At 41.7% G+C, this 16,124-nt stretch overlaps 1 protein-coding gene across 3 annotated transcripts in view; it reads right to left on the bottom strand.

Moving 5' to 3' along the window:
* LOC126187610 (peptidoglycan-recognition protein LA-like) overlaps nucleotides 1–16,124 on the bottom strand; it is a 199,324-nt gene that overhangs the window by 144,117 nt on the left and 39,083 nt on the right. The gene's annotated exons all lie outside the window — the stretch shown is intronic.

Raw genomic sequence — 16,124 nt, 5'->3', positions numbered from 1 at the left:
CGCACATCAAGAGCCCGTTTCGTCTGGTGACCGTGTCGAGAAGAAGGCGCGCCAACATCCAGCTTCTGCAACAGCGACGGCCGACAATGAGTGACTGTCGCCACCTCCTCGATCGACGGCTTCAAACCTTCAATCAACCAACAAGGAAGACTGGACGCACGTAAAGTTCTAGAACTGTATGGCAGACCTCAGCATTTCAAACTGTTCAAATCACAAAATTACAGCAACGTAGCATGAACCTTTGTTGCTCATTGTCCCAATTGCATTACCAAGCAGGGTCCCTTCCTTTTCCGGAATGAACCCGAGTGTCATTGAAATTCAAACGCCAGCATTAAAGTAATATTCTATTTCACTGCTTTAATTTCAAATTTCAATTAAGGTATTCATAGCTGGCTACAATATTTAGATTACACTAGCACAAATTAAGAGTGCGAGTTTTGTTACCGTATTTTAACTTACCTGTGACTGCAGCTCAGCTTGGTACGTACTAAATTTTACTATTGTTAATTGTTCAGAATCATTTAATTCAAGTTCAAAGTTAAATCTCTTATTTCTAAATTGCGTAGATTCAAGTAGCTTTTGAAATGATTGTTGAGGTAGTCCAAGACTAATCGTGTTTTACTGAATTTCGATGTGCTTCAGAAAGAAAGCTCACTATTAACTTCAGTCACTAAATTAACTTTCGATTTTCCTGTTTTATTAATTCTTTTGCTAAATTAAGTCAGAGTGTAGCGAAATTTATTACCTCTGACAAACTTTCAGTTTTCACACTACACGTGTCAACCTTCAGTTGCCACACTTCTAGTGCTAATTATATGTGTAATAACCTTTCTTTTTCAGTTACTATAGTAATTGTCCTTAGGACTGGCGACCGTAATTTCCCCCAAATCCCAAATACCTAATTACCGCTAGTTAATTGTTAACGTAACGGCTGCACATTTACTTTCTTTATTAACTTTACCCCTTTTCAAAATTAATTTCCACCAGTTTCATTAGCACTTTTCCTTTCATTTAGATGTAACTCTTTCCTCCCTCTTTACCGACAGATTAACTTCGGTGACGATTGCTTTTCCAAAATTCCCATTAGGTACACGCGGTTTCATTTTTACGGTCATTAAGGTCGATAAGTGAGGGGGAGGTTACAAACTGCTAAGGTCATCAGTCCCTAAGCTTACACACTACTTAACCTAAATTACCCTAAGGACACACACACACACACACACACACCCATGCCCGAGGGAGGACTCGAACCTCCGCCGGGATCAGCCGCACAGTCCATGACTGCAGCTCCTAGACCGCTCGGCTAATGCCGCGCGGCCCCGCTTTACACATCAGGCTGGCCTCTGACGACAACGTCCTTTGATGGGAGGTGGACGTCCTCGTCGCCTTCTATTGGTTCCATCGTTCTTCAACCGCCTTCTATAATTGTTCACGATATCAGCACGCGAATAGACTAGCAGCTTGGTCCTCTTAGACGATCGTTTCCAGGGCTGGGCCACAACAATCTGCTCATTGTTAACGTTGCGCGTCAGTAGGTTTGCCTCTTTGCATTCCATATCATCGCTAGGATGTATCCTCACTCGTCTCTACTCCGTTTGTATACTCTCCTCACCGCGCCACATGCTCTCAACTGCACCAGGCAGTATTTAATCTCGCAGTGAGTGATGGTCATAAGGTTTTGCGTCTTCAGCAATTTAAATCCCCTTTACAGGCTTCGAGGACAGTTTCTTTACACCTGAACAGGAAAAAAAGTCCAGTAATCATGGGTTCTAAAGTACATACCTATCAGAACTTGCTCATCTTCGCTACAATGAAACACACCTCTTGTGTTAGGCAAGTGCTCATCGCTCTTACGGTATGCATGTCAAATTCCATGTTTACTTACTGCTTTTTTTTTTGCTGTTAGTTTCATAGAATATATGTCTCGCAATATGCATCTTCCCCTTTCGTATAACAAATACGGCAGTTCAAAGGAAATTTTAAATGTCGAATTTAATAAGGTAACATACAACATAAGAATTTCGAGAAAAACTGTATATGACTTTACAGATATGATCTTTGGGAGTAGCACTCAGCACGTTACTAGAAAGCTGTCAAATATGACACCTGATGGAGGCTCAATGGAAATCAAGACTGCTGTATGACCAAGCGAGGTTAGTAATGTTTAAGTGAATTTCAGCTACTTGGAAAAGATTGTCTGTCGAAATTCGTAACAGTGAAGATAACCATTAGGCTACGCTATGTCATTATTACTGCGTTATACAATACTGTAATCTATTGTATTTCATTACTTCAAACAACTCTATAGTTGAATGATGGTTGTCTTAAGGACTCGCATTCGGAAGGACGGAGGACGGTGGTTCAAACCCGCTTCTGGCCCTCCTGATTTAGGTTTTCCGTGATTTCCCTAAATCACTTCAAGAAAATGCTGGGATGGTTTCTTTGAAAGGGCACGATCGACTTCCCTCCCCATCCTTCCCTAATCCGACGGGGCCGATCACCGCGCTGTCTGGTCCCCTCCCCCACATCAACCAACCAGTGTTTGCACACGGCCTTCCTTGCGCACGGCTCTCATCCTAAGGGTCGTCAGGGGCATTTCCTCTAATGTTTCGGCAGATATTCGCGATTTCGTTTTTGCGATGTGTGTCTATCGAACTGGCATGTAAAATTCCGCTTTAAAAATCATTTTGTGTGTAACGGGAAAGAAAATCAGTGTAGTGACACTTGAAGATATAACGTGTACATTGCCCAAGTTTTGAGGCTAAATGCGAAGTAAGGTGCAGTTGCTACAGTATGTATGGGTATGAACAATATCCGAGCAGTGTGTTACAGACAAGTGTGCAGTGAAGACGGCAGCACATCGCGACTTAACCTACTTGAAACTTGGGATGATAATCGGTGCAAGACGCAGGGGTCACATCGCATCGAAGATTACGCAGGAATTCGAGATTGTGTGAGGTCATCAGTGTCCCGCGTGGAGCTTCAGTACCGCAGAATGTTTCTACACACGTAAATCGGCACACGGAAACCCCACGAGTGGCTGGCGGACAGAGGCCACGTCTCTTCCGAAGAGCGGATTTGAATGTGGGGCGTCAGGAATCTATTTATGCCACAATTTAAAAGATACAATGCATAGACTTCAGCAGTCAACCACCATCAGCTTTATCAGCACCTGAGAAGAGTTCGAAATGGGCCCCATTATGGGTCTCCATTAGGCAGGATGGCCGAATCGTGCAATATGCAGATTTGTGAGCCGGATGTTACAATGGCCCAATGTGGGACTGTACGCGAATGGGGGGTCAGGGGCGGAGGGGGGGGGGGGGGGTTGGCACACTGGTCGTCGAGGTTCCTAACATCCACGTATGACCATCACCAGGAAGTATCGTCGTACAGTGCCCCAATCGCATCGTTACCCGATGGCATATATGCCTGCCTGCCACCTGCCATCCGAGGCAAAGTAACACGGAACCACGCCGATCCATTGTGTTCAGCTATTGTGCAATACTCTGGATGATAATAGTGGGCAATTACGATGGCGAAGTGGAACTATATGCTGAAACGTCCCCTTAGAAAAATTTATACAGGACTGTGCTTAAACTGACACAATATTTTTAGCGCAACGCAATCTGACTTTCAAAAATCCCTACAAAAGAATGGCCCTGACTAACATTAACCTATACGTTTCACAAATCACTTACCTCACAAAAATCTTCGTTATTCAAGTTACTGCAATACAGAGAGCGCCACTACTGCCAGCTAAATAGAAGATTCAAACTACGGAAGGCACTAACTACTGATAGGGATAGTTAGCAAATGAAAGATTTTAATAGAGAACAAACAATGTATTTACCTTAATACCATCAAAAGTCATAATATATGTAATTTCAAAACTCCGCCATCTCTCTCCTCACATCCACCACTGCTGGCGCCTCACCTCTAACTGCGCAACGCTACGCGCTGTTCACATCCAGCTGCCGCTGCCCAACACTACAATGGCAGACAACAATGCAAACTAGCCACAGACTGCACACAGCACAGCCAGTGATTTTCGTACAGAGCGCTACGTAACGTTGCCAATAAGAAAACATAAACAGCCTACTTATAATCCCATTCTTCCAATGTTTTGGAGAGGAACAGCATCAAGAGTGACTTGAAGTCACCGCTGGTAGTGACTGAGTGACTTCTGACGGCACGACTGTACTTCACGGATGTGTTGCGTCTCATGTGACAGTATCGTCAATAGGACAATGCTGCTTCGCACATCGCACGTGTCTCTGTGAACTGTCTGCGTGATATCGTACTTCAGTGGTCAGCAAGATACCTATATCTGTCCCCGAGAAAACATGTGTGGGGCACCTCTGACGTCAACTCCGCCCCAGCGCAAGCGTTCAGGATATTCTCAGGAGAGGATACAAAGGCTTCATGTCTCTGGCTTTATTTCTCTGAACACATTTTTACATTTCTGAAGCAGTCACGGTCGACTAGTCTCTCAGACGAATCAAGTTTTATGCTCCATCGCGCCAAACGTCTGAAAGCAAACACCCTGAAACAATCTTAGGAAGGGGTCAGGCCTGATCAGGGAGCGTTATGGTCTGGGGAATATTTCCGTGGCATTCCGTGTTATTCTGCAAGGCACAATGCATCAACACAAGTATTCACCGGTCCTTGGGACCATGTACATTCATACATACCGTTTCTTTTTATTGGGAATCGAACCACATCAGTCTCTTAGCTTTGTAACAGGATTGTTAGTGTTCCTCCTGTTTTGGACGATATAATACGACTTTCATAGTCGTCACTATCATTAGTCATTATTACCTGGAAAACGATTAATGTGCCTTTATCATACGTACCGAGTGAGCATGTTGTGAATGAAACAACTGCATCAACATCAGGAGCAATAACTTTTCCAGAAAATAAAACCAAATCTTTTCTTTAGATGTTAATTAATTGAGGAGATTAAATAACTACTGAGCTACAACATTAACGACTAAATTTTTATACCGATATTTAAAGGAACTTTTAAAAGTAATTAATATAATGTCGTTAGGTTAGTTAGGTTTAAGTAGTTCTAAGTTCTAAGGGACTGATGACCTCAGATGTTAAGTCCCATAGTGCTCAGCGCCATTTGAACCATTTTGTAATGTTTAAATTCTGATACAGTACTGTAGGATAACTACAGTATGTACGTTCTTCAGATAGGTATCACATGGTTTCTAGGCCAATGGCTATCCAAAACACTTGTATTCATTATCTCTGAGCTCAACTGAACCCCAGACACTATCCCCTGAAAAATCGCAGTTTAACGCACGGCTTTTTGAAACATACTGGTATGTGCACTGTAGTGAGCGGACCGATATCATTTCACTGTCAGTTTTAGTCCCACTTCCGTACCTGTCTTTTATTTCGCTCATAGCTTCTGTAGTAAAGGGGAAAGACAGCACCCTTGCCTCAGTATCTTTTTAATATGAGATCTCTTTTTTTTTCTATTATTTGAAACATCTTACACGAGTGCACATTGGCGTATGCATCTTCTAGGTCGGTAGATCCTACGAGAGTGTCTTGACTTTTCTTAAGTCTTGCTTCCATTATAAAGTGTAACTCTGGCGCTTTTACTTTTCTTAAAGCCAGACTGATCGTTATCTAACAGATCTTCAATTTTCTTTCCTATGTTTTCTTTGGTGTATTGCTCTCACCATCAACTTGTATGCAGAACCTGCTGAGTGTACGGTAGCAGTCCTCACATTTACGAGGGTTGGAACTTTAATAGTGGCAACTATTTACAGGGTTATTACAAATTATTGAAGCGATTTCACAGCTCTACAATAACTTTATTATTTGATATATTTTCACAATGCTTTGCACACACATACAAAAACTCAAAAAGTTTTTTAGGCATTCATAAATGTTCTATATGTGCCCCTTCAGTGATTCGGCAGACGTCAAGCCGATAATCAAGTTCCTCTCACACTCGGCGCAGCATGTCCCCATCAATGAGTTCGAAAGCATTGTTGATGCGAGCTCGCAGTTCTGGCACGTTTCTTGGTAGAGGAGGTTTAAACACTGAATCTTTCACATCACTATGCGTGAAACTTGCCCGCACGCGTTCAACCGTTTCTTCGCTCACTGCAGGCCGACCTGTTGATTTCCCCTTACAGAGGCATCCAGAAGCTTTAAACTGCGCATACCATCGCCGAATGGAGTTAGCAGTTGGTGGATCTTTGTTGAACTTCGTTCTGAAGTGTCGTTGCACTGTTATGACTGACTGATGTGAGTGCATTTCAAGCACGACATACGCTTTCTCGGCTCTTGTCGCCATTTTGTCTCACTGCGCTCTCGAGCGCTCTGGCGGCAGAAACCTGAAGTGCGGCTTCAGTCGAACAAAACTTTATGAGTTTTTCTTCGTATCTGTAGTGTGTCGTGACCATATGTCAATGAATGGAGCTACAGTGAATTTATGAAATCGCTTCAATAATTTGTAATAGCCCTGTATTTACAGCTCGTACAAAATAGATACGTGTTTCAAAGGTTTACTGACCTTCAAAGTAGTCACCAGCATAGTGTATAACCCGTTGCCAGCGATGTGGAAGTTGTAGGATACTCTTAGCAGTGCCAGTTGTGTTGACAGTTCGAGAAGTGCGGTGTATTGCCCGACGAATTTGTAGCAGTTCTGAAGCGAATGCCGTGAAGTGTTTCCTTCAGTTTAGAAACTGAGCTGAACTCACGAGGGCTTAAGTCAGGGGAGTGCAGTAGGTGCTATAGCACTTAGCAGCCCCATCAGTCAAACAAATCAGTAACAGCTTGCATTGTACGTGCTTGAGCATTGTCCTGCAAAATGATGGTCAGGTCCTGCAGAAAGTGTCATCACTTCTGTCTCTATGCTGTTCATTTTTGGAGTAAAACCTACGACCAGCTTAGAGACAGAAGTGATGACACTTTCTGCAGGACCTGACCATCATTTTGCAGGACAATGCTCAAGCACGTACAATGCAAGCTGTTACTGATTTGTTTGACTGATGGGGCTGCTAAGTGCTATAGCACCTACTGCATTCCCCTGAGTTAAGCCCTCGTAATTTCAACTCGATTTCTAAAGTGAAGGAAAAACTTCACGGCATTCGCTTCAGAACTGCTACAAATTCGTCGGGCAATAGACCGCGCCGCTCGAACTGTCAACACAACTGGCGCTGCTAAGAGTGTCTTACGACTTGCACGTCGCTGGCAACGGATTATACACTGTGGTGTCAATGCCAGACACCACATTTGCTAGGTGGTAGCTTTAAATCGGCCGCGGTCCATTAGTACATGTCGGACCCGCGTGTCGCCACTGTCAGTAATTGCAGACCGAGCGCCACCACATGGCAGGTCTAGAGAGACTTACTAGCACTCGCCCCAGTTGTACGGACGACTTCGCTAGCGACTACATTGACGAAGCCTTTCTCTCATTTGCCGAGAGATAGTTAGAATAGCCTTCAGCTAAGTCCATGGCTACGACCTAGCAAGGCGCCATTAACCATTTCTAGAGAGAGTCTCACTTGTATCATCAAGAACGCTGTATACAAATGATGGATTAAAGTTAAGTATTCCAGCAGCTACGTACTTTTCTTTATAGCATTCATTACGTATCCTGTTTCAGACCTAACGCCAGCCTGCTTGAGTTTAACGCGTGCATTTCGGCCTTCTCTAGCTATACAAAATACACAATGCTGGTGACTACTTTGAAGGTCAGTAAAACTTTGAAACACGTGTCATATTTGCACGAGCTGTAAATAAATAGTTGCCACTATTAAAGTTCCAACCCTCGTATTTGCTGTTGTAGTCTGTAGGATTGTGTGGATGATTTTCTACCGAAAATATGATGGAACCTCTCCAATAGCATAGCTCTACACAATAAACTGAATAATCCTAATTCTGTGTCCACTCTTTATTCCAAACGGACAACCATTTCATCCCTTATCATGTCAGCCGACAGTTTCTTCCCATTTCTCGTTTGGACCCTCAACGCAGCCGTTCCACCTAGCAGCTCTCTTCTGCATTTAACACTATCATATCTTGGAACTCTTTGTCTTGACGTATTTGATTTGAATCTGCCGTCTGATGACGATTTACTTTTTGTTTCTTCACATTTTTGCTGCATCCGTATTGCTTTAGTTACTTTCTCCGCAATTCCAATTGACCTCAGTCAGTCGTGTTTATTTATTTCGTCCAACAGTTGAAGTACCCACGATTTCTTCGCAGTTACCTTTCTTATACCTATATTTGTCTGTACAACTTTACTTTTTATGTCCATGTCTCCTCAACTATTCAGTACCGCAGAGAACATCGAACGCACTTCCCTGTACCTTGACTGATCCTCATGACGGACTTAAATTGTAGCCTGCTGGCAGGGTCATTTACATTACATAAAGCGTCCGCCTTCTGGTCCCAAAGCATATTGAATCCTCTATAGTTTAAAATGGTATATGGACAGTCAATCGATAAAAGATAAAGAACTGTCGCAACACAGAGTGTCTTCTGGTGAAAACTAGTTAGAGCAGCAACTGTAGACAGCCCTTCTTCCCAATCGGATTTGTCAATAAACACGAGCATTGCGCTCAGTACTTCCGGCAGTCCAGCAAGAAATATCGTCAGCTATTACGTGCGAATTGCGTCAGCAGCCATGTAAAGACGAGGAAATAGATAACGGGGAGGATTTATTTTATATTTGGCCTCCAGCGCTTGTACGCCACTCAGCCAACTAAAACACATGTTTAAATTGTATACCTAATTATATGGAGAAAATACCTGAACTGTGTCATTACCTAACAACATGAATTGGAGACAGTATTACGTAAAACTGGTTTTAGTAAAGCAAGAAATACATAAAATTGCATGGGAAAGTTGGGATCTATATGAGAGTCAAATACAACATGACGCTCCTGGAAGGCAGAACAAAGCATACAAAATTACGAAGCATCTGAATAAACAAGAACGACCTACTTTAAACTAAATATAATATCCAAAACTGATTGGTTAAAGCACTTGGATGTAAATGGACTGATAAAGAAGAAGATCCAGAAATAAATACGAATAACAACGACTGTAGAGCAGAACTGCAGAAGATTGTTCAAGAAACAAAACAAAAATGTTGAGCACTGATAATATGAACATAGAGTTGACTAAATACGGGTCTGATCAACTGATGTATACACTTTTAAATTTTATGAATGTTCGCTGATTGAGCGGACATCCTCCAGACGAATAGAATGTAGCTTCGGTATGCCCTCTTTAGAAGGAATGCGATAAATAACGATGTGCAAACCGAGGAATAAATCTACTTAATTCCTGTTACAAACTTTACCTACGTTAAAAATTATAAATAAGTGATAACACCAATAGAGGAGTACGTACACTGGACATTAATTTTAGAAAAGATTGATCATTTTCTACTTGTATTTTCTCTTTGGCATAAGTACCTGAAAAAAGAACAGAATTTAATTAACCAATTTATTTTATCGACGGTGAAAAGGAATTTGAAAAGATAAAACGGATAATGCTATCGGAATCTCTAAAGGTAATGGGAGTTCAGCACATCTAATTACGGCCATTCAGTGATTATAAAAACAGAAGAACATAAGGAAGGATCCGTACTGTAGAGAATGGGACAGAATCTGCCGGCATTGATTAAGCTGGTAGACAGGGTTGCCCATTGTCTCGAACCCTTTTCAATGTTTCTGTTGACCATATCGTACATACTTGGTTGATTATATTAAACGACACATTAACAACTGGTAATTTTAATTTTGTGACGCTGCTATTTGTTGAGGATCAGCTTATAATTTTAAATCTGAATAAAAGGTTCAAATTGCAGCAGATAAGTGGAGACAAACTGCTGCTAAATAAGTACCGTAATGAGTCTAGAAAACAGATAAAACCAAAATGATGGCATTTAAACGATTGAAACTCATAACAGCCAAAATTGCTGTAGATGGACAAATAATTGAACCAGTAAGAGAGTTTAAATATCTGGGGTGCAATTTAAAATTTTCTAAGTCAGATGATATAGAGAAAATACTGGCCAGATTCAGACTTTTTGTGGAACTATACACAATACACATTAAAACATAATGTACGGAAAGAAACGCTAACTATACAAAGCAATAGCTTTACCTTTGTTGCTGCATAATAGCGAATGTTGGGCGTGAGATCAAATGTGAGAAATTGAATAATCAGAGATGATGTTCTCCTCTTTGCAGCGGATTATTCATTACAGGACAATAAAACAATCACCAATATCACACAAGAACTAAATGTAGATCCCATTACAACAATAACTTAAAAATACAGACTGAATTGGGAATACCACAACCAACGTCTAATAATGGGATAACTGGAGCTACAGTACTATATAAACCAATAGGAAAGGGCAACGTGGTCGTCTCTTAAAGAGATGGTGTGAAAAATTCCGAGGTGCAACAGGCCAAAAGGCCTAATCCTCGAAAACGATGATGTTAGTGAAAATACATAAACGCATGTCTACAGATTTAAAATCTCAAGCTGGCACAATTTTTGCCACAGTAACTTACAAAAATAGCATTAAAAGTAAATTTGACATTTTTGTGTTGGCGATTCACGCTGTTTCTTAAATTTAGTCGTAAGTCATAAGTAAAGACGAAAATATAAATACTGTGAAAATCTGCAGGCTTCTCCCTGTACTCATAAGGAAATTGACAACCACATTATAAGGGCAAATGTCTTTAGTAAACAAATAAGAAGCTGATTGGAACTCTCACACTCTGATTTGAAATACAAAAACAAGATGTGGTACACGCTAGGTTGTAACTCGGAATCGCATTCACAGGCAGGAGAAGCGTCAACACTGATTATACGTACATTGTAAGGAAGCGTGGTTAAAGCGGAATTGAATGATGATGGAAATCGTTGATTGGCCCGAATACAAACCACGGTACTGCCGCATAATATCCACGTTTCCTTTGTTGGAATACATTCCACGTCTCTTGCCCCTGCTGTTTCCCATGGTTCGTGACCTCACATAAGTAGTCGGCATACTCGGCTTCAAATCGAGAACGATTCCTATCAATACAACTTATTTTGCTGATACGTCAACTTCGCCGAGAGCGGATATTTTGGCCTCCATATCTTACTCATCTCGGTTAAGTAAGCGGCCAGATTTGTTTACATGTAGGAATACGGCCGCCCTAATATACTTGCTGCAAAAGCTACCGGCTTCTAATAGGTAATTAGAAAAGTGTGGATAACAAGATGCTAAGAAGTCTTCGTAAGTGCTAAGAAGTGGAAAGACCAAAAGGAACTGTTAGGTACCGAGATCGAATCATTTCAAATGTCAGCGTCAAGTATCCGTTCATGTCAGCTACAGTAGTGGTTAGAAACAACTGCCTGAGTGCGGTTGCTTTCCTCCATGTATTCACCCTGTTGGTTTCCATCACTGCAAGCCTGCAAGAAAACGAGCCATTTACACGTCATCGATAAGCATTCATTGTATTCAATCTTCAGTACTTGATTGTATAGTCGAACGAAAATGATTTACGTCCGTACGAGGATGGTACATTGTCTTTGTGGAGATCCGACAATATTAGCTACAATACAAATCATCTTACTGCCACACCGCATTGTGCAGTGGTAATCATCGCTGTACGCCGCTGAAAGACTGCATATGCAGTGTGAGAGTTAGCTGAAATTTCATTCAAGGTGCTCTCAGAGCAATACATTCACGTTTTACAAAAATGTATTCTTTTGATGCAGTAAAAGAGATCCTTATAATCCACTTGGTGCACAACAGCAGGCTTCACACATCCAAAATAACCAAAATTTCGACGAACAGACTCCCATGAATGTTGTCAAAAGTCTTCAGCTACAAACTGAGCAAGTTCGTATATTGATGGTTTGACACTGGAGACTGTCTCAGGTCTACAACCGAAGGAATCAGTCAAGAGCTCTCTGAAGAAGCAATTCGGCGTTCGACTTACGTGATTCAAGAAAATTAGGAAAAATCTCGAACAAGACACCCGAAGATTCGTATCTGCTGTTCTTAATCGCAATACTTTTCGTTGGGAGTTAATGTTAACACAAGAACGTCCTACAAAAAGATTCCCGATTATGTCACAAGTGAGAAGACGGATATTTATATAAACAAAGTGAGAACAACTCCAAGGAGAAACAGCAATTTCCTGGTTACCGAAATTTGTGAGATGGTACGTCTACATAGGTGCTAACGCATGGACCGATCGATGAAAAGGCGAAGGGAGCTTAGGACAGTAGAATAACTCATTGAAGTGAACACTCACGTAGATTAAAATTATTTTGAAAAATGGTTCAAAATGGCTCTGAGCACTATGGGACTTAACATCTGAGATCATCAGTCCCCTAGAACTTAGAACTACTTAAACCTAACTAACCTAAGGACATCACACACATCCATGCCCGAGGCAGGATTCGAACCTACGACCGTAGCGGTCGCACAGTTCCAGACTGAAGCGCCTACAACCGCTCGGCCACGGCGGCCGGCAAAATTATTTTGAGATAGAATTTCTGTTTACCACAGAAGGAAGTCCACATAGAACGAAAATAAGAAATATACAAATCAATTTAGTACAGAAACATCCTTTAAATGTTTTTTTGAAAGGAATGACAAAATATTGCCGGTGGACATTCGTGTTATTATTGTAGTTCAGTTTGAAGACTGGTCAGATGCGGCCCTCCCTGATAGTCTACACTATTTAAGCTTCTTCATCTCTGTATAACTACCTCAGGCTGATCCTGCTTACTGTATTCAAGCCTTACTCCCCGTTTACAATTCTTACCCCCCTCGTCCATCTCTCCAATACACATACACGTTTCCTTCCATTACCAAACTGACAACTGCTTGATGCCTCTCGATGTGTTGTATCAACTTGTCCATTCTATTAGTCAAGTTGTGGCGTACTTTTTTTTCACTTTAATTCAATACCTTTAAATTTGTTGCTCGAAGTACCCATCCAATCCTCAGAATTCTGCTTCAGCACCACTGTTCTTCCTCTTGTCTGAGTTGCCCTTCGCCCAAGTTTCACTACCGTACACGGCTTCACTCCAGACAAATACATTCTCACGATCGCAGGTTCGAATCCTTTCTCGGGCATGGATGTGTGTGATGTCCTTAGGTTAGTTAGGTTTAAGTAGTTCTAAGTTCTATGGGACTGATGACCTCAGAAGTTAAGTCCCATAGTGCTCAGAGCCATTTGAACCATTTTTGAAATAGTTTCACAAAAGACTTCCCAACACTGAAATTTATTTTAAATGTTAACAAATACCCCTTTTAAGAAGCGTTTTTCTTGCTATTGCCAGGCTGCATTTGATGTATTCCCTAAGTTCGAGAAAGTCATATAATCAACAGTCTATTCGTAATAGCTCAAGCGAAAATGCCGTCAAGATGTAATAGAACATCGCAAATCAGTGCTTTATAAAAGTGCACCACAGATAGTATAGTTGACTTATTTTCTGAGTCTCCAGTCTTCTGACTGGTTTGATGCGGCCCGCCACAAATTCCTCTTCTGTGCCAACCTTTTCATCTCAACCAATTGCAACATACGTCCTCAATTATGTCCTGGCTATATTCCAATCTCTGTCTTGTTCTACAGTTTTCACCCTCTACGTCTCTCTAGTACCATGTCCTAACATCCGGTCCCTTCTTCCAGCCAGTATTCCTTTCCTCCCCGACACTGCGAAGAGCCTCGTCATTTCTTAGCTCATCAGTCCACCTAATTCTTCTGTAGCACAACATCTCAAATCCTTCGATTCCCTTTATTCCGGTTTTCCCACAGTCCATGTCTCATTACCATACAATTCTGTGCTACAAACGTACACCCTCAGAAATTTCTTCCTAAGAATTAAGACCTGTGTCTGATACTCCTAGGCTTCTCATGGCCAGAAATGCCCCTTTTGCCCCAGCTAGTTTCCATTTTATGTCCTCCTTGCTCCGTCCGTCATAGGTTATTTTGCTGCCTAGGTAGCAGAATTCCCTCATTTCGTGATCACCAATTCTTATGCTAAGTTTCTCGATGTTTTCATTCTGCTCCTTCTCATTAGTTTTGTCTTTCTTCGATTTACTCTCAGACCGTATTCTGTACTCGCTAGACTGTTAATTTCATTCAACAAATACTGTAATTTCCTTTACTTCTATCGGGGATAGAAATGACATCAGCGACTTTTAGCATTGATATCCTTTCACCCAGAATTTCAATCCCACTCTTGAACCTTTCTTTTGTTTCCATCATGGCTTCTTCGGTCTGTAGATTGAATAGTAGGAGCGAAACACTACGACCCTGTCTTACACCTTTTTTAATCCGAGCACTTCGTTCTTGGTCTTCTGATCTTATTGTTCCCCTCTTGGTTCTTGTACACATTGTATATTATCCGTCTTTCCCTATAGATTATCCCTCTTCTTCCCATAATTTCGAACATATTGCACAACTTTATATTGTCGAACGCTTTTCCTGGTCGAAAAATCCAATGAACGTGCCTTGATTTACCTTCAGTGTTGCTTCCATCCATCAACCATAACGTCATAGCTGCCTCTCTGCTGGCTTTTCAAGCCAGACTGATCGACAAGTAAGAGATCTCCGATTTTCTTTTCCATTCTTCGGTGTACAGTTGACTATAGACCATTAATGTGATGCTGGCGTTGCATCACGGAAGTTTCACTTCCCCGGGTCGTCCTGTGTGATCTAATCTCCTATGTTTGCACTCATATTTTGGGTTATCTCCAGGAAAGGCCGCACCCAGTCCCATCCTGCCTGGGAGGAAGTGGCTGCAACGCCAGGCCGCTACGGACGTAGAGTACAGAGCGGCTGGAGGGATACTCGCAGACAGCTGGAAAGCGCAGCGCACAAGATACCTCACTTTCTACGTATCCGGCAAGACCCTTGTGTTAGGTGAAATGTAAACGTCATGTTAAATGACAGCACTTGGTGAAAGACGTGATACTCTATCGAGGCCTCAGCCTCACATGTATTGTAAATTACTGAAGAGTATTACTGAACTTTCAACATTGCAGCACAGTCAGCAATCGCGATAATCTAATATATAAGAAACTATCAGCCTCGATTGCGGTAATGAAACCAACCTTTACCTAGGTTTCAGCCCAAATAATTGTTTCTTCTTCGGAAGATATACCTGAATCTATAATTTGTCTAAGTGGGCATTGGTCTAGAAATAAAACTAAAGCAGCCTGACTAGGCGTAGTCACATTTTAAAAATGCGGTACTTTAGTACTAAGTCAACACCAAGACTTGACTTAAGCTCTGGAGTGCGCCTCGTCTCCATGGATGCCGTGAAGTGGGCCTCGGGAGCTCACGCGAAACTAAGTAGGACTAGGTGACGCGCTGTAGATCAGCATGTCGGGGAACATTGCGCATGTCTGAGACCATGACTGTCAAAGGTAAAAGACCAACGCAGTTATATCTTAAGGCAAATAACTTATAGAAACGTTGAAAATTTTGAACATAAAAGCCGGCCTGTGTGGCCGAGCGGTTCTAGGCGCTGCACTCTGGAACCGCGCGACCGCTGCGGTCGCAGGTTCGAATCCTGCCTCGGGCATGGATGTGTGTGATGTCCTTAGGTTAGTTAGGTTTAAATAGTTCTAAGTTCTAGGGGACTGATAACCTCAGATGTTAAATCCCATAGTGCTCAGAGCCATTTGAACCATTTTTTAAACATAAAGCCTCTGCACCAGGTTATGACTAAAATGTAACAAACTATGCATGGATTTATATAAGTTCGAACACACTTCCCCGATTTACAGTATTAGAATACATCGGCCCTTTCACAACGAATGATGCATAACGCACCCATCGTCATTGATGAAAGATGACATAGGACATAAAACAGCGAAACTGTAGTATGTAAACGCCATAATGCAATAATCTCGGTTAACCTGTACACAGATAGTCGAGTAGGTGTTTTTATCAGTTGATGTAGATATACTTCTTATTGCTGACACGCACTGAATGAAGAATATTATCAAGCTTAATTTTTTATCTTATTACTAAAAATAACGCGTGAGTGAAAGAACAACGCCACTTCATCGCCATGTAATAGCAAATGACCAGCATAGGTCAAATTATGTTTCACAA

Source organism: Schistocerca cancellata, chromosome 5 (assembly GCF_023864275.1).
Source record: "Schistocerca cancellata isolate TAMUIC-IGC-003103 chromosome 5, iqSchCanc2.1, whole genome shotgun sequence".
NCBI lineage: Eukaryota > Metazoa > Arthropoda > Insecta > Orthoptera > Acrididae > Schistocerca > Schistocerca cancellata.
The sequence above is the reverse complement of the archived record's forward strand: the minus strand, read 5'-3'. Positions and strand labels throughout refer to the sequence as shown.